Source organism: Phocoena sinus, chromosome 5 (assembly GCF_008692025.1).
Source record: "Phocoena sinus isolate mPhoSin1 chromosome 5, mPhoSin1.pri, whole genome shotgun sequence".
In the NCBI taxonomy this organism is placed as follows: Eukaryota; Metazoa; Chordata; class Mammalia; order Artiodactyla; family Phocoenidae; genus Phocoena; species Phocoena sinus.
The window spans coordinates 71,670,336-71,684,935 of record NC_045767.1 but is presented as its reverse complement, the minus strand read 5'-3'; the positions used below and the strand labels follow the sequence as shown (position 1 = coordinate 71,684,935).

The 14,600-nt window shown below is 37.6% G+C and overlaps 1 protein-coding gene across 2 annotated transcripts in view; it reads right to left on the bottom strand.

The window, feature by feature from the left end:
* The window catches only part of ATP10D (ATPase phospholipid transporting 10D (putative)), a 125,697-nt gene extending 111,761 nt beyond the window's left edge, over nucleotides 1-13,936 (bottom strand). Inside the window, exon 1 of one of the 2 annotated variants that reach the window (XM_032632656.1) lies at nucleotides 13,697-13,936. The gene's annotated coding sequence lies outside the window, so the exon portion shown is untranslated. The remainder of the gene's footprint in view (nucleotides 1-13,696) is intronic. The other variant, XM_032632657.1, reaches the window with a different exon arrangement.
* Nucleotides 13,937-14,600: the final 664 nt, after the last annotated feature.

Here is a 14,600-nt window from a genome sequence, read left to right as displayed (position 1 = left end):
GAAACCATCAACAAAATGAGAAGACAACACACTGAATGGGAGAAAATATTTACAAATGATATGACCGATAAGCAGTCAATATCTAAAATATATAAACAGCTCATACAGCTCAATACAAAGAAAAAACCCAATCCAATCAAATATGGGCAGAAGGCTTGAACAGACATTTTTCTGAAGAAGACGAGATTGCTAACAGGCATGTGAAAAGATACTCAACATCACTAATCAAAGAAATGCAAATTAAAACCACAATAAGGGGCTTCCCTGGTGGCGCAGTGGTTGAGAGTCCACCTGCCGATGCAGGGGACATGGGTTTGTGCCCCAGTCTGGGAGGATCCCACATGCCGCGGAGCGGCTGGGCCCGTGAGCCATGGCCACTGAGCCTGCGTGTCTGGAGCCTGTGCTCCACAACGGGAGAGGCCACAACAGTGAGAGGCCTCAACAGTGAGAGGCCTGAGTACCGCAAAAAAAAAAAAAAAAAAAAAACCACAATAAGGTATCACCTCACACCTGTTAGGATGGCTATCACCAAAAAGTCTACAAATAACAAATGTTGGCAAGGATGTGGAGAAAAAGCAACCCTAGTACACTGTTGATGGGAATGTAAATTCATGCAGCCACTATGGAAAACAGTATGGAGGTTCCTCAAAAAACCACCATATGATCCAGCAATTCCACTCCTGGGTATACATCTAAAGAAAATGAAAACACTAATTCAAAAAGATACATGCACCCCAATGTTCATAGCAGCATTGTTTATAATAGCCAAAATATGGAAGCAACCTAAGTGTCCATCAACAGATGAATTGATAAAGATGTGGTATATATATAAACACACACACACACACACAAACACACAATGGAATATTACTCAGCCATAAAAAATAGTGAAATTCTGTTATTTGCAACAACATGGATAGGCCTACAGGGTATTAAGCTATTAGGTCAGGCAGAGGAAGACAAATTCTGTACGTTATCACTTATATGTGGAATCCAAGAAATAAAAAAGGAATGAATATAACAAAATAGAAAGAGACTCACAGATATAGAGAACAAATTAGTGGTTACCAGTGGGGAGAGGGAAGGGAAAGGGGCAAGATAGGGGTAGGGGATTAAGAAGTACAAATTACTATGTATAAAATAAATAAGCTACAATGATATACTGTACAGCACAGAGAATATAGCCAATATATTATAACAACATTAAATGGAAAGAAAATAGACCAGGCACTTGCCTGCCAAACAGTGAATATGGCCTGCTCTTCTAGGATCTTAAGCCTAAGCCTGTGTCCTCAGACTACCACAGGTCAGAGTCACCTGGAGAGCCTGTGAAAACACAGATTCCACCTGCTACACACACGCTCTCACCCCAATTTGATTCAATCAGTCTGCAGTGGGCCTGTGATTTTGCAGTTCTAATAAATTGGAGTGATGCTGATGCTCCTGGGGACCAGACTTTGACAACCATTGACCTAGGCAATTCAAATTTGCTCTAAAGAGACTTATTTTTTTGTACTTTTTTTTTTTCTTTTTTTGGTACGCGGGCCTCTCACTGCTGGGGCCTCTCCCATCGCGGAGCACAGGCTCCGGACGCGCAGGCCCAGCGGCCATGGCTCACGGGCCCAGCCGCTCCGCGGCACGTGGCATCCTCCCCGACCGGGGCACGAACCCGCGTTCCCTGCATCGGCAGGCGGACTCACAACCACTGCGCCACCAGGGAAGCCCTGTATTTTTTAAAAAATTTATTTTTTACTGAAGTACAGTTGATTTACAATATTGTGTTTCAGGTGTACAGCAAAGTGATTTAATCATATATACATACACACAACCATTTTTAAAATTCTTTTCTATTATAGGTTATTACAAGATATTGCATATCGTTCCCTGCGTTATACAGTAAATTCTTGTTTATCTATTTTATATTAGTAGTGTGTATCTATTAATCCCATACTCCTAATTTATCCCTCCCCCCACTCCTTCCCCTTCGGTAGCTATAAGTTTGTTTTCTATGTCTGTGAGTCTGTTTTGATGGGACTTATTTTTAATTTCAAAGTATATTTTCTCCATGAAAAAGTATATCTTTTCCATTACTATTAAATATCATTTTAATGCAACTATTCATTTATATCCCAATGATGCCTATATTATTGTTTTAAAATAATAGTGAAACTACTTTTTTATACACAAAAAATAGAGCAATTATTTTCTGGATTAGTCACCACAGAAATTTGTAAAAAGCAAAAGAAAATAAAATGCTTAAAAGACTAAGGGATAAAAAAAGAAATTGGAAAGTGGAGTTATTTGTAGCTAAAATGGAAAGAATTTAGGCACTGAAAGATGGTATATACTCATAAAACTAAATAGACTACATCAAATGTTTTCCAAAGGCCTCTTGCAGATCATTAACCTGAGCTATGAAATATAAACCAAATAAACAAAAAGGCTAAAATATTTAAGTACGTGGCATTACTGGATAGATGATGAAGACAGGCATTATTTTAGTTGAACTATTAAATAATATTTCTGCATAATGAATGAGAGGTTTAATTAATTTCTAAAAACTATTTAAAGATTCAATTCTGGAAGCATTTGGGTCACTTAAAATATGATATAAATATTCCATAGAAAAGTATTATTTCACTGTGGATAAAAACTACTTCAGCACATTACCTAAAGTAACAAAAGCATAGATTATATATGTCAATTACTTAAATTGTCTCAACACATATACACTTAACCCTTGAACAACATGGGTTTGAACTGTGTAGGTCAACTTATACTCTTTTTCTTCAATAAATACAGTACTACACCATCCATGGTTGGTTGAATCACGGAACGGAGGATATGAGGGCCAACTATGGGACCTGAGCATCTGTGGATTTTGGTATCCATGGTGGGTTCTGGAACCAACCCCCCACAGATAAGGAGGGATGACTGTATTTAAATTGTCACCAAGGCTTCCAAGTATTACTAAGTATAGTAATACAAACAGCCACAAGAGACAGATGAAAGCTACAAATGATATTAAAAAGAAGTGGATAGGCCTTCCGTGGTGGCACAGTGGTTGAGAGTCCGCCTGCCGATGCAGGGGACGCGGGTTCGTGCCCCGGTGCGGGAAGATCCCACATGCCGCGGAGCGGCTAGGCCCGTGAGCCATGGCCACTGAGCCTGCGTGTCCGGAGCCTGTGCTCCACAACAGGAGAGGCCACAACAGTGAGAGGCCTGTGTACCAAGAAAAAAAAAAAAAAAAAAGTGGATAGTGTTCACTGGAATTATAAATTGGATTCATAAGTGATCAGTTCCAATAATTACTAGATGCTCTCCACCCTCCAAAACATATCCATTTTGAATTAGGAGTGATATTATAATCAGCTGTTTTCAAAACAACAACAAATGCGTCTGCAGTCAGTAGAAAGAACACAAGCTCTAAAATGGTCAAATGATACTGATGCTCAGTCAGATTCACAGTCAGCCACCTACCACAAGCTCTTTGCCTTTCTGAGCCTCAGTTTCCACATCTGTAAAGTAGAAATAACGTCACATACCTCACAAAGTGTTGTAAGGAGGTTTATAAAATCAAAGTATCAGCACTGTGCCTAGCACACTGGAAGTGCTCAACAACTTCATTCTTTCAACTAATGCTTGTTGAGCTCCTACTATATGCCACACATTGTAACAGGTAACAGAGATAAATCAAGGAACAAAACAGAAAAAAACCTCTGCCTTCTAAAGGAGCTTACTTTCTAGTGTTCGTTTCCTTTACCTTGTCTTAGGCACAGTGCTTTTTCTTTGAGAATGAATAAACATGCCCAGAGCAGGTCAAAATACTCAATTCACAAAAAAAGATAACACTAGGGTAATCGTGTAGCACATACATTTAGGGAAATAGAACATCCTATGAGAATGCGTGACACGAGGTTGGAAGACAGAAAGGGAGAAGAGAGTAGGCTTCCCAAAAGAGAGAATTTTAAGTGAGTCTTGGGAAATGTTGAGAATCTGACAGAAGAGATTTGTAGATTTTAGAAAAGGAAATATTATGAATAAAGGCAAGGAGGCTAGAAACCCCTATAACCCAGTGTTAAGTAACACTGAGTAGTTCAACATGGCTGGAGATTCAAATACGAAGTAAGAAAGGATGGGAAATTAAGAAAGAAATCTAGTCATAATAAGTCTTTACCTACTAAGATGAAGAATTTATATTTAGATTAAAGGAAATGGGAAGTCAAAGATATTTGAGAAGGTGTGACATGATGTGGACATTTAAAGGATTTCTTTGCAAGAGGCATAAAAGACAGATTGGAATGGGGGAGAAAAGGCAGGGAGACTAGATTGGGAAAACCGAGTAACGTGCTTCAGAGCACAGTTTACCAGCAAGCTAACAAGGAGTGGAATTAGAGATTTCCAAAGGTATCTCTGAGTGCACCTCGATGACACAGCAACACCAAAAGCTGGAGAGGGCAACACTGCAACAACCTGGCATGAGCCATGCTCTCATTTTCCCCACTTGGCTCTATCCCTCCCTGTACAGGTTATACTCCTGTCCTCTGCTTGTTTCCAATACTGCATTCTTAATACAACATACCTTATCCACACATTCCTATCATCACCCCACCCATCCTGACCATGACCCAAATCAAGCAGGCAAAACATGTGACAAATTGGGCAGTAAGGACCACCGGACCTCATCTTTTGCACTAGCCTGGCTCAAAATGAAATGTGATAATTTGGGAGAGGAAAGTCAGTTTAGGACTCACAGTAAGAATTACTTTTCAAAATTCCCTTGCCTTATCGAAAGCATTCCTTTTTTCTCTCAGTTCTTGGTTTATGAATCTTAAAAGTATAATAATGTTTCAGATTTAGGTATCAGGAATCTGATGGATGGTAGAGGCAGAAGATCCTGGGCTCACCTCCTCCCACAGACACACCAAAAGAACAACTCTCTCTGGGAATGACCTGAAGATTAGCAGAACAGCTCTTCTATAATTAAGGCTACTAAACAAACAAATGAACAAACCACACACACACTGAGACAGAGATGAGGGCAGAGGTGTGGTCTATTGAGGACCCACACCTCTGGTGGGCAACCCACAAGCAAAAGGGGATATTACAAACTCAGAGGTCCTCCCTAAGGAGTGAGGGGTTCAAGACCCACATTGGGCACCCCAACCTTGGGCACCAGCACCAGGAAGACGAGTCCCCTTAACTGGTTTTGAAAACCAGCAAGGCTATGACCAGGAGAGCTGTAGGAAACCAAGACTCTGCCCTTAAAGGGCACGTGCACACATTTACTCAATTTGGGTACCAGCCCAGAAGCAGTAGACTGAAAAATGCCTGGTGCTCTAGCCAGCCTGCCAAGACCACCCCAGCATGCCCACCCCACCCCACAGCTCACACCAGGCTCCAGCCACTGCCCCCACCACCCCCAAGGCAGCAGCCCCCAACTGCCTTGGGAGAAGCTCCAGCCTGCACTGGGCTCAGGTTCCAGCCCCTAGCCCCAAAGCAGTGGCACCCAGTGTGCCCCAGAGAAGCATCAGCTCATACCTGCTTCAGCTACAGCCCTTCCACCAAAGCCACCAGGCACACACAATTTGCACAGGGACACTCTTCCACAAAGACACAACTTCAAAACGAGGAGAGGTAACTGTTTTGCCTAATTCATAGAGACAAACACAAAGTCAAACAAAATGAGAAGACAGGATATATTCCAAGCCAAAGAACAAAACACATCATCCAGACAGAAAAATCAAGAAGGAAACACTGGCCTTAAACAACATATTAGACCAGATAAGCTTAATATATGCAGAACATTCCATCCAAACACAGAAAGATACACATTCAAGTGCACATAGAACCTTCTCCAGGATAGATCACATGCTAGATCATAAAACAAGTCTCAATAAATTTAAGAAAACTGAAATCATATCAAGCACCTTTTCTGACCACAAAGATATGCTAGAAATCAATTATAGGGAAAAAAATGGAAAAGATACAAACATCTGGAAATTAAACAACATGCTACTAAAAAAACCAATGGATCAATGAAGAAATCAAAGAGGAAATTTTAAAATACCTTGCATGAATGAAAATAGAAACACAACTTTCCAAAATCTATAAGACACAGCAAAAGCAGTTCTAAGAGGCAAGTTCACAGCAAGATAAGCCTACATCAAGAAACAAGAAAAATCTTAAACAACCTAACTTTACATCCAAAGGAATTAGCGAAAGAAGAATAAACAGAACCTAAAGTTAGTAGGAGGAAATAATAAAGATCAATGTGGAAAGAAATGAAGTAGAAACTAAAAAACAATACAAAAGCAAATGAAACTAAGAACTCGTTTTTTGAAAAAATAAAATTGATAAACCTTAAGCCAGACTCATGAAGAAGGAGAGGCCCAAATAAATAAAATGAAAAATGAAAGAAATTACAACTGATATCACAGAAATATAAGCAATAGTAAGAGAATACTATGAACAATTATAAACCAACAAATTGGATAACCTAGAAGAAATGGATAAATTCCTAAAAATATACAATCTTCCAAGACTGAATCAGGAAGAAAATCTGAATAGACCAATTACTAGTAATAAAATTAAATCAGTGATTTAAAAAAAATCCCAATAAACAAAAGTCCAAGATGAAATGGCTTCACAGAGGAATTCTACCACACATTTTAAAAAGAGGTAATATCTATCTCAAAATATTACAAAAAATTGAAGAGGAATGATTTCAAACTCATTCTGTGAAGCCACTATTTACCTGATACCAAAACCAGAAAAAGGCACTCCAAAGAAGATAACTACAGGCCAATATCCCTGACGAACATAGATGTAAAAATCCTCACAAAATATTAGCAAACTGAATCCAACAATACATTGAAAAGATTATACAGATCATACATCATAATCAAGTGAGATTTATTCCTGGGATGATTTGATCCACAAAATCAATGTGATATACCTACAATAACAAAATGAAGGATACAAATCACATGATCACCTCAATAGACACAGAAAAGTTGACAAAATTCAAAATCTGTTCATGATAAAAACTCTCAACAAAGTGAGTACAGAGGGAACATACCTCAACATAATAAAAGCCATTTATGAAAGACCCACAGCTAACATCATATTCAATAGTGAAAAGCTGTGAGCTTTTCTTCTACAATCAGGAACAAGACAAGTATGCCCACTCTCCCACTTTTATTCAACATAGTACTGGAAGTCCTAGGCTCAACAATCAGACAAGAAAAAGAAATAAAAGGCATCTAACTGGGAGAGAAGTAGTAAAACTGTCACTAATTGCAGATGACATGATACTATATACAGAAAATTCTAACTCCACCAAAAGAACTATTAGAATAAATGAATTGAGTAAAGTTGCAGGATAAAAAACTAATATACAGAAATCCACTGCATTTCTATACAGTAATAATGAACTGTCAATCCCATTTATAATCACATCAAAAAGAATAAAATACCTAGGACTAACGCTAACCAAGAAAGTGAAAACCTCTACTCTGAAAACTATAAGATGTTGATAAAAGAATTTGAAGTTTACACAAATAAATGGAAAGATATATTGTGTTCATGGATCAGCATAATTAATAGTTAAAATGTCCATACTACTCAAAGCAATCTACATATTCAATGTAATCTCTATCAATATATCCATGGCATTTTTTTCACAGAACTAGAATAATCCTGTAATTTGTATTAAGCTACAAAAGACCCTGACTAGCCAAAACAATCTTGAGAGAAAAGAACAAAGCTGCAGGCATTATGCTCCTTGAGTTCAGACTAAATACAAAGCTACAGTAATCAAGACAGTATGGTACTGGCACAAAAACAGATACAGATCAATGCAACAAAATAGAGAGCCCAGAAATAACCCCACACACATCTGGTCAATTAATCCATCACAAAGGAGGCATGAATATACAATGGGGAAAAGACAGCCTCTTCAATAAGTTGTGTTAGGAAACCTGGACAGCTACATATAAAAGAATGAAAATAGATGATTATTCTCACACCATATACAAAAATAAACTTGAAAAATGAATGAAAAAATTGAACGAAAGACCTGAACCAAAAAAACTCATAGAAAAAAACATAGGCAGTACCCTCCTTGACATCAGTCAGCAATATTTGTTTTAATGTGTATTTTATTTATTTCTTTTTTGGCTGCACCATGTGGTATGCGAGATCTTAGCTCTCCAACCAGGGAGTGAACCCCTGCCCCCTGCAGTGGGAGTGCAGAGTCTTAACCACTGGACTGCCAGGGATGTCCCATTAGCAGTATTGTTTTGGATATGTCTCCTCAGGCAAGAGCAGCAAAAGCAAAAATAAATATATGGGACCACATCAAATGAAAAAGCTATTGCACAGTAAAAGAAACCATCAACAAAAGGAAAAGACAACCTACTGAATGGGAAAAGATATTTCCCAGAATATCTCAGAAGAACTCATACAACTCAGTATCAAAAAAACCAACCTGACTAAAAATGGGCAGAGAATCTGAATAGGCCTTCTTCAAAGAAGACATACAGATGATCAAGCATTTGAAAAGATGCTCAACATCACTATTATCAGAGAAATGCAAATCAAAACCACAATGAGATACTACCTCACACCTGTCAGAGAGGCTATCATCAAAAAGATAATAACAAGTGCTAGTGAATATGTATAGAAAAGGGAATACTTGTGCACTGTTGATTGAAATATAAATTGGCACTGCTACTATGGAAAACAGTATGGAGTTTTCTCAAAAATTAAAACTAGAATTACCATATGATTTGGCAATTCCACTTCTGCGTCTTTATCCCCCCAAATTAAAACACTAATTCACAAAGATACATGCACCTCAATGGTCACTGAAGCATTATTTACAACAGCCAAGATATGAAAGCAACCTAAGTGTTCTTCAATAGATGAATAAAAAAAATGTGGTATATATGTACAATGGAAGATTACTCAGCCATAAAAAAAATAATGAAATCTTGTCACTTGTGACAACAGGGATGGACCTAGAGAGTATTATGCTTAGTAAAATAAGTCAGATAGAAAAAGACAAATACTGTATATTTTCACTTATATGTGAAATCTAATAAATCAACGAACAAATATAACAAAGCAGAAACAGACTCACAGATATAGAGAACAAACTAGTGGTTGCCAGAGAGGGGGAATGGATGAACCAGGTGAAGAGGATTAAGAGGTGCAAACTAAAATAAATGTCACAGGGATATAATGTACAGCACAGGGAATACAGTCAATGATATTGTAATAATTTTGTATGGTGCATAATATATAAAAATATTGAATCACTATTTTGTACACCTGAAACTAATATGGTATTGTAAGTCAACTATACTTCAATAAATTTTTTCTTAAAATGATTCAGGCATTTTTCTAACCTGGCAGTTAGACATGTTAATTTGTTGGCTGAAGGACATCACAGATTAGTAGAGAGAATCTTTGTCATGAAAGCATCTGAGAATACCTGTCTATGAAAGACTTTAGTGAAGAAGAAAGGATAATTAAGATTTTTACTAGAACCTTCTATATATTATTATAGTCTGTAAGGGGAATGCTTAAACATAGTGCTAAGTAATTATGAGTAATATAAACTGAAGAAAGACTTCACAATGTTTTTGGATAATTTAAAACTAATTTTCACCTTATAACCAAGATACTAAGACTTTTTTATTATTTATCCTACATAAAGAGTTGAAATTTTGTAAGTTCATTTTGTAATGGAAATGCAGCTGTACTCATCTTCTTCATTCAGAATGGCCTTAAATGGAATAAGTAAATTTTAGCAAAACAAATTAAGGAGTATTTAATTAAGGCTATCAACACGAGACCCTTGCAGATGTGATCAACAGGAAATGAAAAGGAATAAAGCTCAAATCAGTCAAACACCGGTTATTTCAGAAAACAGCTGGGGGCGGAAGAGTGAACGTGACTAGAATAAGTTTTATCTTTTGATTTCCCTTATAATCCAGATATTCTCACCAGCAAATATAATTCAGAAACAATGAAACTTGACATGGAATTACACACAATGAGACTGTGGAGGCTTTGAGTAAAAGAGGGGAAAGATAATATTGTCTATGTGCTCTTCATTCTATAACAAATTGCTTCATTAGGATAGCAACTTTTTTCCCTGATAACTACAATATATTCACTGTAGAAATTGTAGAAACTAAAGATTAATACCATGAAAAAAAACAGAAATCATCTATAATCCCACTACCCAATAAGTACTATTAACATTTGGTTTATTCTCCACAGTTTCTATGCATAGATTGGATTATTTTCAGAAGTAGGATATTATTTTGTAACTTACTTTCATTTTTTTCATGAACATTTTTCCATATCATTAGTCTTCCCAACAACCTCACACATTTTGATTTGCTTTCCATGTTTGTTCATTGTGATGTGTGAAAATAGAGTAAATTATTGCTATACTGTGTATTCTCTGATTAGCAGGTTAGTATACCCTCTCCCCTAAACCTTAGAAAAGTCTTTTTTTTTTTCTTTGTGAATTGCCCACTTATGTCTATTTTTCTTTCGAGATCATTTTTATAGAGGTGTTCATCTAGCTCTCACTGCTTTTTATAATATCTTTTATAGGGCATACTGGCATTTATAGTATAGAGCTTACAATTTGTCTTTTAATTTTGGTTATATTTCTTGGCAATATTTTTCAAAATGGCATTTTTGTGATTATAAAAAGAGTTGCTGTAGAGTATTTGAGAATATCAAGAAAAATAAAAAGCTATAACTCTACCACCTTAAAATCTATTTTTTTCTATGTGCTATATTAGTGGATTTACCCGTTGATACAAACAGGAACTTGTATGCAAATGGAAAGCGACACAGTCTTGTTCAGTGTTTGTTAATTTAGAACAATGCCTGATATATATATATAGTAAGAGCTTACTGAGTAAATTATATTTATTTCAAAGTTGCATTTTACACATTCAAGATAACAGTATTAAATCCTGCTCTTTTCACTTATACATTACAAGGACCTTTCTAAATCATGAAATTTTTTCAAAAATATTTAGGAAACTGAATTTTATCAAAGCAGATATATAATACCTTAATTTGTCTAAATATTTTTCTATTGGGGGCTTTATTTTGTTTCTAAGTTTTCCATATTACAGATAACACTAAGGAACATATTTATAAATCTTCATATGGAATTCAGATGATTTCCATAGGATATATTTCTAGACCTAGGATTGAGTCAAACTCTACAAACATTTGCAGATTTTAATCCATATTCCCATAGTACTACCTCTAACAGTTGCGTGAATGTACCCTTCATTGAGCAGCATAAAAGATTCCATTAAGGCCACACTCATTTATGAAACTAGTCCCACTATAACTTCGTACTCTAACAGTGATACTAGTTTTGTGAAAAGTATTGTTTCTATGACTAAGATGGTTTTTGAAATGAAATAAATCCATCCACAGTAGTAATGTCCATCTAAATTATTTGAGGCAAGCTCAAACAAATGAGTTTATTTGGGAATAGCAGAGGAATTGAAATTCACGACACGTGAACTACAGCAAGCGACAGGTGAGTCCATTGAGGGTTCGGAATAGGCTGTGTTGATGGGCAGGGCATGTAAAGAGGGGAGAGTTCAATGAGAGTCTGTTAAAGTCAAAACAAATTGAGACCTGCTTTGAAAATTCCCTGAGCAGACAAAACCAGTCTAGTCATACAAGCAAAACTCAATTCAGCTCATTTTTTGAGACCAACCCGACCTGGATCATTTCTTCATTTCTTGCTCTGGAAACCATAAGAAAAAACTTTCCAAGACTGATATGAGGCAACCTCTGATTAATGTCCTAACATTTAAGAAAATTCCAATTTATCAATTTCTGTAAATCAGGCATTTATGGGAAATCGGTCTCTCAGTCTTTAAGTTTTGTTTTCCTAAAGGCACATGCAGGAGACTTTCCATTCTATCCATTTTAGATTGAAATTCTTTCACAGTAGGAAGGGGAAAATGTTTTAAGAGAATACACTCATAACAAACCTCTTCCAGGCGATAAGGAAAGCTGCTCAGCTGCTAATGCTTTGGGTTTTGAGAATCCCCAAATGATCTTGTCTGTAGCATTTTCTTTGCTTTTCCCTCATTAAAAAGACTACTTTCAACTAGATCAGAACAATAAGACCTGTAATGAAGGCTTGAATATGTGGACATTTTTACCCCTTAATTTTTAAATTCTAAGTACATTCATCTAACAGGTGAGTCATCTCTGTTCTATTACAAATTATAATCAAATCCTGAGCATTTCCTCCATTTTACTGATATCAAAATAAATGATATCCTATTCAAATTCTATTTAGTCACTAAGCAATTGTATTGAGTATTCAGTTCTTGCTATGCAAAGGTCAAACAGTCCTGACATCCTGTTTTAGACTGCTTAGATTCTCCATCTTTTTCATACAATTTAACACATGTTAAATTGGCAGTTACACTGTTACTTTTTAAAACTCTCTAAAACTTTTTGAATGTTGGAGAGTTGTTTTTCAACATATATGGTATGATCTCCTTTTGATAAAAACAAACTATCTCAATGTAGGTATGCATTTGTAAAGGGAATAGAAGAGTCCAGAAAGAGCAGACATTACCTTTTGGGGTAGATTGGAGTGAGGGCTTGCACCTGGACACTGAATGAGTTTACTGTTACAATGACCATGTATTACACATTGGCTCTAAACAAGTCACCAAATATCTTTTTATGATGGTACTCCTCACAGAAATGTGACCTAGCCTAATTTTAAAATAATTATCTCCTCTGGAGTCACTTTTCTGATACAGTAACATTGGCGGATAAGGAGCCCCCGATCCTTGTGGGTCATCTTTCAAGGTTGATTTAGAGTCAGAGGCTTGCTCTCAGACTATGGAATTGTTTTTCCTTGGAAAGAACTAACGTGAAAAGAAGCAAGAAGAATCTTTGGTCTTATTTAGATAACATTCTAAATACCCGAGTTAACACACCCCTATGATTAAGAGTAGTTTAAATACATCATTTCTGAAGGCACAGGAAGCCCGACCCTCCAGAATGGAGGTTTCACTAACCAGCCAGATGTCTCTCTGCTGTATAAAGTATAATTACTTATTTTATAATGTAAGATAAAGGGTGCCCTAAACGACAATTAAGTTCTGCAAAGTTAGTGTTTGCGGGCAAGAACGCGGGCTTTTTGGTAGCGCTCCTGTAAAAACTATTTCTGACCAAGCTCCAACACAAACACCTTTTTCTTCCTAAGGGATCAACCCGTGGTTTATTTACTGGGTTAAAATTTCAACCCCCATTCTTTTCATTACCTTTGAGACAGAGCCCAAATTGCTTTAAACTGTTCGATTTCACAATGAGATGACAAAGGGTGTGTGTGCATAATTTATCTTTTCACAAAACCCAGCATTCAGAATAGATAAAATAATCCCTCTCCTGAAATCAAGAAACTGAAAACGGTGTAAGATTCTCTCTTTTTTTAAGTTCAACAAAAGCCCTAAACTCCAGTTTTGAGGCACTTCATCCAACCTGAACACAATTATTGGGGGAGGGAGAGGAGAGAGAGCTAGATAGAGTAAAGAAACAGAGAGGAAAAGAGCGCGGGTAGTGAAACGGAAGGCAGGGAAACGGTCCAAGAGGCTCGCTGGTTCACCCTTACCAATTCCTCTCTGGGCACACATCACAGCACGATGATCACAAGTCCCAAGATGCAAGAGAAGAACCAAGCACAAATCCGGAGAGTGTAGGCGGGTTATGCTTCTATGCCAGCCATTTGACTCTGAAGGAAAAAAAAAAAATCACTTCTCAGACAACTCCCAAGCTCAGCTGCCGGAGCCGGAGCCCCGCCTGGGCAGAGCTGGCAACCCCTCCACACTCTGTTCCTTCCCGCGTCCCTTCTACCCCTGCTCGCCTGTCCGCCGGGATGCAGAGCGGCCGGAGCTCCCGAGAAAGGCCAATCGCTCGCCGCCCCACCTCTCGTGACGTCAGAGGGTAGGGGGCGGGGCTGGCCGCCCGGGGGCTCCCCAGCTCCAGCTGATGAACAGAGATTCCTGTTTGCCTGCGGCAGTAGTCTCAGTAGACCAGGACCTGACTGCCCTTGGGGTTTGGTTCATGCTTGTGTCGCTGAAATTCTGTTCAACAGTTCACCCATTTACCTAGACTTGAAACGCTTGGCAGTTATTTTTGGAGGGTAAAGGGGTCAAATCTAAACTTAATCTTGTTGTTGTATAACTAGAAAAGAAGTTGAGAAAAAGACCACAATTCTGATTTGGTCTTTTTTCTCACTCCTTGACCTTCTATTCCCTCCCTCACCCGATGTAATGTGGCTTTGTCCTGCCATGGTCTGCTAGGTTAAAACTCACAGCATTTAAAAAAATATTTCTCCTAAGTAAATTCCAACAATCCATCTGGTCTCTCAAAACTTCTGACCAAGTGCTGTGAGAAAGGGAAGGGCATGCAGAGAAGGCAGAACCAACAGTGGTAATAACCAAATAGTAATTAATCACTGGCTGCCAATTGTTCTCTCCCACAAAGATAAAGAAGGGGCAAATCTCTCCACAACT